Here is a 16,294-nt window from a genome sequence, read left to right as displayed (position 1 = left end):
AAACTTAACACCTGGGAACTATAAAACCAAATAAGTTGCATCTGCAATGTAAGTTCCCCTGTAACATTCACTTAAGCAAAAATAAAATAGCATTTAATCTTCCAATACTGTTTATCTGGTTGTTACTGACATACAATTCACATATGTATTGTATTAATTTCAGATGAACATGTAATGATTCAACAATTAATTTATATTGCTCAGTGCTTATCACAATAAATGTACTCTTTTGATTTAATTCCAGAATAGATAACATACAGTGTTCTATTAGTTTCAGGTGTACAATATATTAATTTGACACTTTCCTACATAACCATCATCATGTTCATCATGACATGTGTACTCCTTAAACCCCATCACCTATTTAGCCATTCCCCTAGCCCCTCCCCTCTGGTAACCATCAGATTGCTCTCTGTAATTAAGAATTTGTTTCCTGCTCGCTCACTCTTTCCCTCTCTCTCTGTCTTGTTTTCTTTCTTAAATTCCACATATGAGTGAGATTATAGGGTATTTTTCTCTAACATAGGTTTTTCAGCATTATACTCTCTAGTTGTATCCAAGTCATTGCATATGGCAAGATTTCATTCTTTTTAATGGCTGAATAATATTCTATTGTGTGTGTATAGATGTATGCATACACATACACACACACACAGACACACACACAACCATACCACATCTTCTTTATACAAGCATCTATTGAAGGATATGGGCATTTTCCATAATTTTGCAATTATAAATAATGCTGCAATAAACATTGGGGTACATGTATCCCTTAGGATTAGTGTGCTATATTCTTTGCGTAAATATCCAGTAGTGGAATTACTGGATCATAGGGTAGTTCTATTTTTAACTTTTTGAAGAAACTCCATACTGTTTTCCACAGTGGCTTTACCAGTTTGCATCCCCACCAAAGTGCAAGAAGGTTCCTTTTTCTTCACAATCTTGCTAATGCTTGTTTTTTTCATATTTTTAACTTTAGCCATTTTTACAGGTGTAAGGTGATCTTTATAAAAAAAAATGTTGCGGGGCACCTGGGTGGCGCAGTCGGTTAAGCGTCCGACTTCAGCCAGGTCACGATCTCGCGGTCCATGAGTTCGAGCCCCGCATCAGGCTCTGGGCTGATGGCGCGGAGCCTGGAGCCTGTTTCCCATTCTGTGTCTCCCTCTCTCTCTGCCCCTCCCCCATTCATGCTCTGTCTCTCTCTGTCCCAAAAATAAATAAACGTTGAAAAAAAAATTAAAAAAAAAATGTTGCTACAGCCAATGTCAAAGAAATTACTGCCAGAGTTCTCTTCCAGGATTATGGTTTCAGGTATCACATTTAGATCATTATTCCACCTGGAGTTTATTTTTGTGTATTGTGTAAGAAAGTGGTCTAGTTTCCTTCTTTTGAATGTAGCTGTCCAGTTTTCCCAACATCATTTGTTGAAAAGATTGTCTTTTTCCCACTGCAATTTTTTTTCCTACTTTTTCACAGATTAATGACCATATATATGTTGGTTTATATCTGGGTTTGCTATTCTGTTATATTGATATATGTGTCTATTTTTGTGCTGCTACCACACTGTTTTGATTATTTCAGCTTTGCAGTATAACTTGAAATCTGATTTGTGATACCTCCAGTTTTGTTTTTTTTCAAGATTGCCCTGGCCACTTGGGGTCTTCTGTGGTTCCATACAACTTGTAGGATTGTTTGGTCTAGTTCTGTGAAAAATGCTACTGGTATTTCAGTGGTGATTGCATTAAACTTGTAGATTGCTTGGGTAGTATACACATTTTAATGGCATTTGTTCTTCCAATCCATGAGGATGAAATGTCCTTCTATTTCTTTGTGTCGTCTTTAATTTCTTTCATCAAAGTTTTATAGTTTTCAGAGTTATAGGTCTTTTACCACTTAAGTTTATTCCTAAGCACTTTATTATTTTTGGTGCAATTGTAAGTGGGATTGTTTTCTTAATTTCCCTTTCTGATGCTTCATTTTTAGTGTATGGAAATTCATATATCTGTACATTGATTTTGTATCCTGTGACTTTAATGAATTTGTGTATCAGTTCCAGTAGTTTTTTGGTGGCATCTTTAGGGTGTTCTATATATGGTATAATGTCATCTGCAAATTGTGTAAGTTTTACTTCTTCATTACTAATTTGGATGATTTTATTTCCTTTTATTATCTGATTGCTGTTGCTAGGACTTCCAGTACTATGTTGAATAAAAGTAGTGAGAGTGGACATTCTTGATTTGTATCTACCCTTAGGGAAAAAGCTCTCAGTTTTTCCCCCATTGAGTATGATGTTTGCTGTGAGCTTTTTATACAAGGGCTTTATTATGTTTAGGTTCTCTTTAACCTACTTTGTTGAGGGTTTTTATTGTGAATGGATGTTGTACTTTGTCAAATGCTTTTTATGAATCTATTAAAATGTATCTTTTTTAGAGTTTCTCTTATTGATGTGATATATAACACTGATTGATTTGTGAATATTGAACCACCTTTGCAACCCAGGAGTAAATACCACTTGATTGTAGTGAATGATTTTTTTAATGTATTGTTGGATTCAGTTTGCTAGTATTTTGTTGAGGGATTTTGTTTCTATGTTTATCAGAGATTTGACTTGTAGTTCTCTTTTTTGGCAGTGTTTTTATGTGGTTTGGTTATCAGAGTAATGCTGGTCTCATAGAATGAATTTGGAATTTTTCCTTCTATTTTTTTTTTTTGTAATTGTTTGAGAAGAATAGGTATTAACTCTCTTCAAATGTTTGGTAGAATTTGTCTCTGATTCCATCTGGGAGTTTTTTTTTTTTAATTTATTTGTTCAATTTCATTGCTAGTTATCAGTCTGTTCAGATTTTCTATTCCTGCTTCACTTTTGATACATTATATGTTTCTAGGAATTTATCCATTTATTCTAGTTTGTCCAATTTGTTGACATATAATTTCTCATAATATTCTCTTACAACTGTTTGCATTTCAGTGGTGTTCTTGTTGGTTCTCCTTTCTCATTTGTGATTTTTCTTATTTCACTCATCGTTTTTTGATGAGTTTGAATGGGGGTTATCAATTTTGTTGATCTTTTCAAAACAAGCTCCTAGTTTCATTGATCCCTTCTATTTTTTGTTTGTTTCCATGTCATTTATTTCTGATCTAACCTCTACTATTTTCTTCTTCCTGCTAATTTTGGATTTGTTTGTTCTTTTTCTAACTCTGTTAAGTATAAAGTTCACTTGAGATTCTGTTGTTCATTTGAGTTTTTTCTTGCTTCTTGACAAAGACCTGTATTGCTATAATCTACCCTCTTAGAACCACTTTTGCTTTATCCCAGAGATTTCTTACTGTTGTGTTTTTCATTTTCATTTGTTTCTGTGTAATTTTCCATTTCTTCTTTTATTTCTTGGTTAACCCATTCAATGTATTTTTTTAGAATATAATTTAACCTACTTATATATGTTATTTTTCTAGACTTTTTCTTGCGGTTGATTTCTAGTTTCATAGTGTGGTCAGAAAAGATGTATGAAATGATTTTTATTTTTTTGAATTTGTTGAGATTTGTTTTGTGGCCTTATATGTGATCTATCTTAGAGAATTTTCCATGTGCACTTAAAAAAAACTGTATTTTTGGGGCGCCTGGGTGGCGCAGTTGGTTAAGCGTCCGACTTCAGCCAGGTCACGATCTCGCGGTCTGTGAGTTCGAGCCCCGCGTCGGGCTCTGGGCTGATGGCTCAGAGCCTGGAGCCTGTTTCAGATTCTGTGCCTCCCTCTCTCTGTGACCCTCCCCCGTTCATGCTCTGTCTCTCTCTGTCTCAAAAATAAAAAATAAAAAAAAAAAGTTAAAAAAAACAAAACAAAACTGTATTTTATTGTTCTCTGATGGAATGTTCTGAATATATCTGTTAAGTCTATCTGTTCCAGTGTGTCATTCTAAGGTACTCCTTTTTTGATCTTCTGTTTGGATTATCTGTCCATTACTATAAATAGGGTGTAAAAGTCCCCTACTTCTATTGTATTACTATCAATTTGTTGCTTCATGTTTTCTACTAACTATTTTATATATTTGAGTGTTTCCATGTTGGGTGCATAAATATATACAATTGTAATAACTTTTTGTGGGATTATCCCTTTTATCATTATATAGTGGCTTTGTCTCCTGTGACAGTCTGTTTTTAAGTCTATTTTGTATGATATAGTTTTGCTACCTCAACTTTCTTCTGATACCATTTGCATGGTAAACGTTTCTCCATCCCTTAATTTTCAATCTGCAGGTGGCTTATGTCTAGAACGAGTTACTTGTAGGCAGCATATGGATGGATCTTGTTTTTTTTATCCACTCTGACATCCTATGTCTTTTGATTGTTGCATTTAGTGCATTTATGTTCAAATAATTATTTTTTTAAATTTTTTTAACATTATTTATTGTGGAGAGACAGAGTGCGAGTAGGAGATGGGCAGAGAGAGAGGGAGACACAGAATGCGAAGCAGGCTCCAGGCTCTGAGCTGTCAGCACAGAGCCCGACACGGGGCTCGGACACACAAACCGTGAGATCATGACCTGAACTGAAGTCAGACGCTCAACCGACTGAGCCACCCAGGCGCCCCATCAAATAATTATTGATAGATATGTAATTATTGCTATTTTGTTACTTGGTTTTTGGTTGTTTCTATAGTTTTTCTGTTTCTTCTCTTTCTGCCTTTTATAATTAGCTGTTTTTCTTTAGTAATGCATTTGGATCTCTTTCTCTTTAGTCTTTGCTTATCGATTACTGGTTTTTGATTTGTGGTCACCATTATGCTTATATGTAAAATCTTCTGCATGTGTCAGTCTATATCAAGTTGATGGTTGCTTAAGTTTGATCCCAGTTTTACTACCTTCCCCATCATAGGTATATAGTGTCATATACTATATCCTTTTGTGAATTCCCTTGACTTATTTTTTACAGATATATTTATTTTTCATATTCTTATTTATAGTCTTTTCTTTACACTAAAGAGACCTCTTTAATATTTATTATAGTGCTGTTTTAATGGTCATAAACTCCTTTAGTTTTTGTTTGTCTCCTATTTGGAATTATAACCTTGCTGGGTAGAGTATTCTTTTTTGTTGAAAATGCCCTTTCAGCACTTTGAATATATCAGGCAACACAGTTCTAGCCTGCAGTTTCTGCTGAAAAATCAGCTGATAGGCTTATGGGGTCACCCTTGTTTGTAACTGCATTCTTTTATTGCCTTTTTTTTTCTTAAATTTTTTTAATGTTTATTTATTTTTGAGAGAGAGCATGAGTGGGGGAGGGGTAGAGAGAGACAGAGAGACAGAAAGAGAATGAATCCAAAGTACGTCCCAGGCTCTGAGTTGTCAGCACAGAGCCCAATGCAGGGCTCAAACTCATGAACTGTGAGATCGTAACCTGAATCAAAGTCAGACACTTAACCAACTGAGCTATGCAGGCACCCCTTAAGTTTTTTTTTCTTTATTGTTACTTTTTGCCATTTTAATTACTATGTGTATTGGTGTAGACTTCCTTGGGTTGGTTTTTGGGGAGAATCTCTGTACTTCCTGGATCTGGATGTTTGTTTCCTTCCTCAGATTAGGAAAGTGTTCAGATATTATTTCTTCAAATAAATTTTCTGTCCCTTTTTCTCTCTTCTTCCTCCTTGTCTTCCTCCTCTTCCTCCTTTTCTTCCTCCTCCTCTTCTTTTTCTTCTTCTTCCTCCTACTCTTCCTCTTTCTTCCTCCTCCTCCTGCTCCTCTTCTTTCTTCTTTCCTTATAATGTGAATTTTTTATTAGGCTTGATGAAATCTAGGAGCTCTCTTAGTCTATTCTCATTTTGCCAAATTATTTTCTCAGTCATTTGCTCAGCTTGATTACAATCCATTACTCTGACTTCCAGGCCATCAATTCATTCTTCTGCTTCCTCTAGCCTGATATTTATTCCTTTACATGCATTTTTAGTTTAATTTGTTGTGTTTTCTCTGATTGGTTCTTTTTTATCTCTTTGTTAAGGGTCTCACTGATGTCTTCCATTCTTTCTTTAAAGCCAGTGAATATCTTTATGATCATCAATTCAAATTACCTATCAAGCGTATTACTTATCTCTGTTTTGTTTAGGTCTCTTGCTATGATTTGGTCCTATTTATTCATTAGGGACATATTCCTCTCTCTTCTCATTTTGTATAACTTTCTGTATCTGTTTCTGTGTGTTAAGAAAGTTAGCTAGAGGGGTGCCTGGGTGGCTGAGTCGGTTAAGCATCCAGCTTGGCTCAGGTCATGATCTCATGGTTGGACTCTTTGCTGTCAGCACAGAGCCTGCTTCAGATCTTCCGTCTCCCTCTCTGTATGCTCCTCCCCCACTGTGCTCACTCACTCTCTCGCTCTCTCTCAAAAATAATAAACATTTAAAAAAGTCAGATATAGCTCCTGCTCCTGAGGATAATGGCTTTATAATGAAGAGGTCCTGTAGTGACCTGCAGTGTCATTTCCCCTGTTCTTCAGGGCCTGGTACCTCAGGAAGCATCTCCTATGTATGTTTCATGTGTTCTGTTAAGTCCTAGCTGCTTTTCCTTTAGTCCTATTATCTGCAAAAGCTCGCTTTGCCTGTTATGAGCAGTGTTTGGTCCCCAGCTGGGTGGGGTGTATTTTAACAAGGTATGCACTCATCTCCTTGAGATATATCACTACTGCCACCACTGCTGCCAGAACTGAAGCCCAGTAAAATGGGAGATGAGGTGTTTGGTTTACACTGTTTTTCTGGGATATGTATATAAAGCCCTGGACTGAGGCAAACATGACTGGTAAGGTCAGATATTCTGAAATAACTATGGGGGTTGGAGAAGTGGACAAGGCTTGGTGTAAGCAATTTTAGGAGTGAGTGTCAAGGCTGCTCTGCTTTCCACAAGAAGACCTGTGTTTATTCTGGGGGGATAGGAGAGGGAAATGGTACCTGCCAACTGCTTTGTTTTTGGAGGGGTCTCCCCATGATCTCTGCCTCTCCAGCCCATGCTCTGAGTAAATAACCCTCATTCCCATATTTTCCAGGCATTGTTTAAACTGCTGTTTCTATACTATATCTTCACATGCTGTTTGTTATGCCAACTCTTTAAAGTCAAGGAATCAGCTTCCTAATGTCCTCTGGGCTCTCCCAGAGCTGAGCCCCCAGATTTTTAAAATTCCAGGCTTTAAGTACCTCCGATTTAAGAATTCATGAAATCTGGCCTGTCTCGATTTCAAAGCCAAATGTTATGAGGATTTGTTTCCCCATGTGGTCTCCCCAATGTGATAGTGTGATTTTTGTCTTTCTCTGTAACCTCCTTAACTCCTGACTGTGGATGTCCCTGGTCTGATTGGCTCCCAAATTGTGTTCTCACCCTTTCTAACTTCTTCAATGTGGCCTCTTCTCTACCTGTAGTTATGGAGTTGTTTTGTCAGGCTTTGGGTTGTTTTCTGGATTATTTACACTGATGCTGAGTGTGATCTAGTTGTATCCATAGGAAAAGGCAAGCTTAGGGTTCTCCTACTCCACCATATTTGCAGCCATTCATAGTAAGACCATTCTTAATCCCCTTTATTTCACCCATTTACCACCCCTATCTCCCATCATTTAAGAGTGTGTTTGTCTTTTTTCTTTGTTGGTTGGTTTTCTTTTTTAAATTCCAAATATGAGTGAAATCATATGGTATTTGTCTTTGACTGGTTTCACTTAGCATTATACATATTGTGTTCATGTATGTTGTTGCCAATGGCAAGTTCTCATTTTTTATGGCTGAGTAATATTCCAGTGTGTGTGTATGTGTGTGTGCATGTTTGTGTGCGTGTGTGCATGTGCATTACTTCTTTATCCATTCATGTATCAATGGACACTTTGGTTACTTGCATATCTTGGCTATTATAAATAATGCTGCAATAGCATAGGGGTGCATATATCTTTTCAAATTAGTGTTTTTATCATCTTTGTATAAACACCCAATAATGGAATTATTGGATCATATATCTATTTTTAAATTTTTAGAAACATCCATACTTCTGTCCACAATACTAATGGCAATTTGCATCCCCACCAACAGTGCATATGTGTTCTCTTTCTTCCTCATCCTCAGCAATACATGTTATTTCTTGTGGTTTTGATTTTAGCCATTCTGACTGGTGTGAGATCACACTTCATTGTGATTTTGATTTGCTTTTTCTTAACGGTTAGTGATGTCGAGACTCTTTTCATGTATCTGTTGACCATCTCTACGTCTTCTTCATAAAATGTGTTTTCAGATCCTTTGCCCATTTTTAAATTAATTTTTGTGGGGTGGGTTTTTTTGGTGTTGTTATATAAGTTATTTATATATTTTGAATATTACCTTTCATTAGATACATAATTCGTGATATCTTCTATGTAGTAGGTTGTCTTTTTTTTGTTGATTTTCTTCACCATGCAAAAGTTTTTTTTTCTGATTTTGATGCAGTCTCAATAGTTTAATTTTGCTTTTGTTTCCATTGCTTCAAGAGACCTATCTAGAAAAATGTTTCTGTAGCTGATAGAGAAATTACTACTTAGGTTTTCTTATAGGAGTTTATGTTTTCATGACTCATATTTAGATATTTAATCAATTTTATTTTTATGTAGGGTGTAAAAAAGGAGACTGGTTTCAATTTTTGCATGTTTTCTTTTGACATTAAATTAAGAAAAAAGAAAATAGTATTTAATTTTCCAGTATTTCATGAATTTTTTATATGTAATTTATTGTCAACATACAACACCCAGTGCTCATCCCAACAGGTTCCTTCCTCAGTGCCCATCGCCCACTTTCCCCTCTTCCCCAACCCCCATCAATCCTCAGTTCTCAGTATTTAAGAGTCTCTTTTGGTTTGCCTCCTTCCCTCTCTGTAACTTTTTCCCCCCTTTCCCCTCCCCCCCTGGTCTTCTGTTGAGTTTCTCAGGATCCACATATGAGTGAAAACATGGTATCTTTCTCTGCCTGACTTATTTCACTTAGCATTAACACTCTCCAGTTCCATACACGTTGCTACAAATGGCCAGATTAAGTCATCATCAAGTTTATTTGCAATGAATGTTATACTTTGTTGTTGAAAAAATGTTCTCATTTTCCAAACATGTTACTTTTGAAAGACAGAGAGGGCACAGCTAACAATTAGAGTGGGACAAATGTAACAAACTGAGACAGTTGCAAGAATTTATGATCTTATTAATGGTATGTATGAATGCTGTATATTTTCATATATAACTTGTCCTCAATTAAAAATAATAAGAATAATATTTACTCTTCATTACTTGGTAAAAATAAAGTAAAAACAATTTTGAATAATAAAAACAATAAAATTAAAACCAATTAAAGCAAAATAAAATAAGGTAAAATTAAAAGATCAAATAAAATCTATCCATTGTATTTAACACTCAGAATTATTCTCTATGACAAAATCAAGTATGTTTCAAATAGCACAATTTAAGTGATTTCACTTGTGGACTATATAACTGATTCTGTTTTGCTGAAATCTCATTTTCCTTTACTTTTTTTTGTATGTGTTTGATTTCTTTTTTCTATCTTTACCAAGGTACAATTGATGTATAAAATTCAATGTACAATGTAATGATTATACACACAGTCACACACACATTGTGAAATAACCATAATCAAGCTAATTACCACATTCATCACCTAGCATGGTTACTACTTATGTCTGCATGGGGAGAACACTTAATATTTACTCTCCAAATATTGAGTATATAGTACAGTATTATTAACTATAGTGATTATGCTGTAGATTATATATCCAGAACTTTTTCAGCTTACAAATAAAATCTGATATTCTTTGACCAACCTCTTCCCATTTCTCCCACAATCTAGCACCTCTTAATCACCGTTGTACTCTCAGCTTTTTTGAGTATGACTTTTTAAAAACTCCACATATAAGTGAAACCCTACAATATTTGTGTCTCTATATCTGGCTTATTTAACTTACCATAATCCTCCAGCTTCATCTAAGTTGCTTTTGACTGAATAATATTCCACTACATATATATGTATGGGGTATATATTTCTATATCCATTCATTCACTGATGGATACCTAGGTTCAAACATTATATTGGCTGTTATGAATAATGCTGAAAATAAACATGGAAGTGTATAGATATCTGTTTGAGATAATGATTTCATTTCCTTTGGATATATACCCAGAAGAAGAGTTGCTGAATGATAGGGTAGTTCTATTTTTAATTTTGAGGAACATCTACACTCTTGTCCATCTTGTAATATCCCACCTTCCAATAACATCATCTTTGTGGGTAGAATTTCACCCTATTTTGCCCATTATTCATCAGGTAAGTTTTTTTTTCCTTATCATGGAGTTATGAGTTGCTTATGTATTTTAGATATTACCCCTTATCAGAAGTATGGCTTGCAAATATTTTCCACCATACTCTGGATTGCCTTATCATTTTGTTGGTTGTTACTTTTGCTGTGCAGAGATTTTTAGTTTGATTCTCTTCCACTTGTCTATTATTTTGCTTTTGTTGCCCATGCTTTGCTAAAAGATGGCTTTGCCACATATAGTATTCTTATTTAGCAGTTATTTTCTTTCAGCACTTAGAATATACCATTCAACTGTTAGTCTATAATTTCTGTTGAGAAATCTATTTATAGCCTTATGGGGATTCCCTTGTATGTGGTAAGTACCTTTCCTCTTGCTGCTTTCAATATTCTCTTTGACTTTGACTTTTGACAATTTGATGGTAATGTTTTGTGATAATTTTCTTTGGGTTGATCTTGCTTGGGTCTTTTGAGCTTCATGAATATGGATGTCAATATCCCTAAGATTTGGGAAGTTTTCAGTCACTATTTCTATATATAATCTCTATGCCCTTTTTCTCCCTCTATTCTTCTGGGATTCCTATAATGTGTATATTCATTCAACTAAAATTATCTCATAGGTCCTGTATGCTTTTTTCACACTTTTTCATTTTTCTTTCTATTTCTGTAACTGGCTAATTTTATTTTTTAAGAAAACTTTTAATGTAATTGACACACAATGATACATTAGTTTTAAGTGTTAAGTATAGGGATTTAATGAGTTTAAACATTATGCTATGCTTGCCTCAAATGTAACTATCATCAGTCGCCATAAAATGTGAATACATTCCATTGATTGTATTCCCTATGTTGAACCTTTTATTCCAGAGATTTATTAATTATTTAACTGGAAGTCTGTATCACCCACTCCCCTTCACCTATTTTGATCATTCCCTATACCACTCCCCTCTGGCAACCATTAGTTCTCTATATTTATGGCTCTAGTTCTGCTTTTTATTTATTTATTTTTATATTTTTTTAGATTCCACATACAAGTGAAATCCTATGGCATTTATCTTTCTCTGACTTATTTCACTCAGCATAATATCCCCTATGTCCATCCATGCTGTTGCAAATGACAAGATCTCATCCTTTTTTTTAGGGCTGAGTAATATTCTTGTGTGTGTGTGTGTGTGTGTGTGTATGTGTGTGTGTACATGCATATACATATACATATGTACACACATCACTTTTTATTCATGTCTTGATGGAAGCTTGAGTTGCTTTCATATCTTGACTATTGCAAATAATGTAATAAACATGAAGCTGCATATACTTTTCAACTTAGTGGTCTTATGTTCTTTGGATAAATACCCAGTAGTAGAATTAGTGGGTCATATGGTATTTCTATGTTTAATTTTTTGAGGAACATCCATACTTTTGTCCAGAGTAGTTAGACCAATTTGCATTCTTCTCAACAGTGCACAAGGGTCCTTTTTCTCAATATCTTCACCAGCACTTGATATGTCTTGTCTTTGGATTCTAACCATTCTGACAGATTTATAGTAATAGTTTATTGTGGTTTTGATTTGGATTTTTCTGATGATTTGTCCTGTTTAGCCTCTTTTCATGTGTCTGTTAGCCATCTGTGTTTCTTCTTTGGTAAAATGTCTGTTCACATACTCTGCCCATTTTTAATTGGATTGTTTTTTTTTTATATTGAGTTGTATAACTTCTTTATATATTTTGGATATTAATCCCTTATCAGTTATATCATTTGTGAATAACTTCTCCCATTTGGTAGGTTGCCCTTTCACTTGATAATTTCTTTATCTGTGCAAAAGGTGTGGAGTTTTTGTTTTTGTTTTGTGAATCCTAATAGTTTAATTTTGCTTCTGTTTCCCCTGCCTGAAAAGATATATCTAGAAAATGTAACACCTGATGTCAAAGAAATTCCTGCCCTATGTAGAATACAAGTGGTAAGAGTGGACATCCTTGTCTTGTGCCTGATCTTAAAGGAAAAGCTCTCAGCTTTTCTTTTTACCATTGAGCATGATGTTAGCTGTGGGTTTTTAATATATGGTATTTATTACATTGTGGTCTATTTCCTCTAAACAAACTTTAAGAGTTATCATGAATGGATTTTGAATTTTGTTTAATGATTTTTCTGCATTGAGATGATCATATGATATTTATTTTTTGTTTTCTTGTGAAGTGTATCACAAATTTGCAAATGTTGAAACATTTTTGCATCCCTGGAATAAATCCCACTTGGTTGTGGTAAATGATCATTTTAATGAATTGTAAAATGCAGTTTGGTAATGATTTGTTGATTTTTGTATTTATGTTTATCAGAGATACTGGCCTGCGGTTTGCATTTTTTAAAATCTTTGTCTATGGTTGATATCAGAATAATGTTGGCATGGTAAAATGTATTTGGAATAGTTTGAGAAAACTAAGTATTAACTCTTTAAATGGTTGATAAATTCATCTGTGACTCCATTTAGTTTTGAACTTTTTGTTGAAAATTTTTGGTTTACCAACTCAATTTTGTCACTAATAATTGATGTGTTAACACTTTCTATTCTTTCCTGAATCTGTTCTGGAAGATTGTATGTTTCTAGAAATTTATTTTTTTTCTAGCTTTATGAGTCGTTGGCACATATTTCTTTAGTGTTGTTACTTCTCTTTAATTTATGATTTATTTCTTTGGGTTCTTTTTCTTGATGAGTCTGGCTAAGAGTTTATAAAATTTATCTTTTCAAAGAACCACCTCTTTCCTATTTATTTCTTCTCAGATATTTATTATATATATATTTTTTTTATTCTACTTACCTTTAGCTTTGTTATGTTTTTTTCTTTAGGTATATGTTTAAATTGCTTGAGATCTTTTTCTTTCTTTGTTTCTTTCTTTTTCTTTCTCTTCTTTTTTAAGGAGGCCTGTATTACTATAAACTTCCATCACAGAACTGCTTTTTCTCTGTCCCAAAGATTTTGGACCATTGTCTTTCATTTTTATTTGCTTCCATGTATTTTTTTTTATTTCCTCTTCGATTCTTTGTTGACTCATTCATTATTTAGCAGCATGTTATTTAGCCTCCATGTATTTGTGTTTTTCATTTTTTTCTTGTGATTGGTGTCTAGTTTCATACTATTGTGATTGGAAAAGATGCATTATATAATTTTGATCTTCTTAAATTTACTGGGACTTGTTTTATGGCCTAATATGTTATCTATTCTGAAGAATGTTCCATATGCACTTGAATATGCATTCAGTTGGTTTAGGTTGTAATGGTTTGTATGTATCTATTATGTACATCTGGTCTAATGTGTTGTTCAAAGAAACAGTTTCCTTGTTGATTTTCCACCTGAATGATGTATCCATTGATGTAAGTTGGGTTTTAGAGAAATTTATGGTAATGCAATAACAGTAGGGGACTTTATGTCTGCTAATGTTTGCTATAGGTATTTAAGTGCTCCTAGTTGGGTGCGTAGATAATGTAAAATTATTATAGCCTCTTGTTGGATTAACACATTTAATATTATATAATGTCCTTCTTCATTTTTTCTTATGGTCTTTGTTTTAATGTATATTTTGTCTGATGTAAGTAATGCTAACTTGTTTTACTTTCTACTTCTATTTGCATGGTATAAATTGTTTAAGTATAATTGACACACAATATTACATTAGTTTCAGGCATACAATTTAGTGATTTGAAGTTACAGGGGATTTGTTGAAGATTCATGTATCGAAAGACAAAGTGAAAACTTTCCAGGTACTATGTAGTAACAGAATATGAACACAGAACAGTGAAAGTACAAACAGAGTAATAGGAAGAATAAATAGTGGGAGATAAAGGAATTATAGGAATTTCTGGTCTCTTGTACTGAATACTATAAATAGAATAATGGACACAGTAATTGATAATTTACAAAAATGCCTGCAGTTACTTATTCTTATACACATGTCATTGTGACTTTAGGGCTCAATCCATCAATAATAAGAGTACTTCTGCATGATTTGTATCTCAGATAGGATTATATCTTCCTTTAATTGATAGCATTTTAAGAAAATACATTGTTAAGCCCAGGAACCAAGAGACTTTGCATGTAGTCCTGGCCAATTCCAGGCAGACATTGGTGATGAGCTTGTGAATGAATGTTGAATGGTTGGGTTGCTAGAATTTATATCCTCTTTGGTATGTGGATACCTTACACTAGGATACTTTGGTGAATGTTTTGGCCTCTGAAGACAAAGGCAAGAAAACCTATGGTAGAGGTTTTATTCTGATGCCTTCAGTGTTTCATCTTAATTTCTGTTGGGTTAGAGTAGGAGAATTTAAGAGAAGTTATTTTATCGCAGACCTTAATATACTAAATTTAAAAGTTTAGGTCATCCCTATTTCCTTGGTGCTAATAAACCTTTTTATAAAATGAAGTTAAAAATAAAACAACTACTACCTCAATACTTTCAAATTCTATATTTCTTCCTCGACCAAAGGAAGCATACATGACACAAAATCAGTAAAAGTAGATTAAGGGTTTCTGAATAGTTTTGGTTGATGAATAAATTTTTCTTGGATTTTGCCTTTGAGACCTTTCTTTCCTACCAGTATGGCTGAAAGTAAAGAACTTTGTTATAAGGAAATCACGTGACAGAATGAAATCAAATCCTACAGTTATCCCTGGAGGGGAGTCGTGTGACCTACTCTGGAAATTGATATAAGATAAATAAACATTGTAATAGTCAACTGAAATAATTGTGGTGGTATATTAGAGCACCTAGTTTTATTCTGTTTTTTAAAAAAATATCTTAGATACCAAAAAATTCTAAGTAACACTGTTATTGTGGATCCCTAGTTATTTTATTTCCAAAGATAAAATTCTTTAAAAAATTCCAGATTTTATCCTATTAAAATTAATAGTATGCTACATGGAAATAAACATGGTTATTTTATTTGCACTTTATTTCATTATATTGCTTTTTCTGTATTATTTTACAGTACATAGGAAATGCAATCTGCACGGTTACAGATCACCGCTTCCTGTGTTGCTTCACTGGATTCCAATTCTTATCATGCATGGCTGCCTTTAATATATGAGGGAAATGTGCAGCAGTTATTATTGCAAACTGAGTCTTCATATAACCATAAAAATAGTATTTCTTTGTAATTGGCATGCTTTTTTTCTGGTTGAAAATGATTCTGCTAAGTTAAAGTAAGGATTTTGTTGAGGTTTTCGCTGAAACTTACAAACCCGTCAACCATGCTGAAGAAAATACCAAGTTGGAAAACAGGTTTGAGAACTTTTTAACATACCTATGTCTGAGTAAAATTTTCCAAGCACTGTGAAGTACAGAAATCTTAGACTATGTTAAATAAAAAGCTGACTCTAACAGTAGAAACTAAAGAAGAAATAGGAAGAAGGAACTAGTGGAATCAAATATGATGCTCATAACCTACTCTCTGTCTACAGTAGCCTCTACTGTGACACCCGAGGTTTGCATGCCTGAAGAAAAATCAAAAAGAATTTCACACTACATGGAAAGCAATTCTGGCTAGCTTTAACTAAATTCATTAAAATCAACCACTAAAGATAGAAAATTCCTATTTTCCCAGTTTTGAAAAATATTTGTGTTAAATGATTATAACTGTAGTGGTTATGATGGATGCATCTGTCTACCTGCAGATTTGTTTATACATTTAGCTTACAATCGACCTCCACCAGTTTTCACAGTTCACACACAAAATATCCATGATTTAATAAATTTAGTGGAAAAAAAGTGTTGTAAACTTAATTTTTTCCCTAAAAAGTGTTGTAAACTTAATTTTTTCCCTAAATACATTGATATTAATTGTTGTCATGTCTCCATATGTCCTCTGGGAAAATATTCTTTTTCTGAGATGGGTTCATAAATATGAATGCTTCTGTGAAATGTCTTTTGACTGGCCTTGCCAATTTTAGTTTCAGTAAAACTCTTGGGTTTTCAGTAATCTTTAAGTGATTTGCTT

The 16,294-nt window shown here is 33.9% G+C and overlaps 1 long non-coding RNA gene across 1 annotated transcript in view; it reads left to right on the top strand.

Annotated features, from left to right (window-relative positions):
• The window catches only part of LOC123385231, a 112,380-nt gene extending 96,318 nt beyond the window's left edge, over positions 1-16,062 (top strand). The window contains exon 3 of the long non-coding RNA XR_006597426.1: positions 15,287-16,062. This is a non-coding gene — a long non-coding RNA (uncharacterized LOC123385231). The remainder of the gene's footprint in view (positions 1-15,286) is intronic.
• The last annotated feature ends 232 nt before the right edge of the window (positions 16,063-16,294 follow it).

This window comes from Felis catus, chromosome B1, assembly GCF_018350175.1.
Source record: "Felis catus isolate Fca126 chromosome B1, F.catus_Fca126_mat1.0, whole genome shotgun sequence".
In the NCBI taxonomy this organism is placed as follows: domain Eukaryota; kingdom Metazoa; phylum Chordata; class Mammalia; order Carnivora; family Felidae; genus Felis; species Felis catus.
Note: the sequence above shows the minus strand (reverse complement) of the source record. Positions and strands in the feature narration are given on the sequence as shown.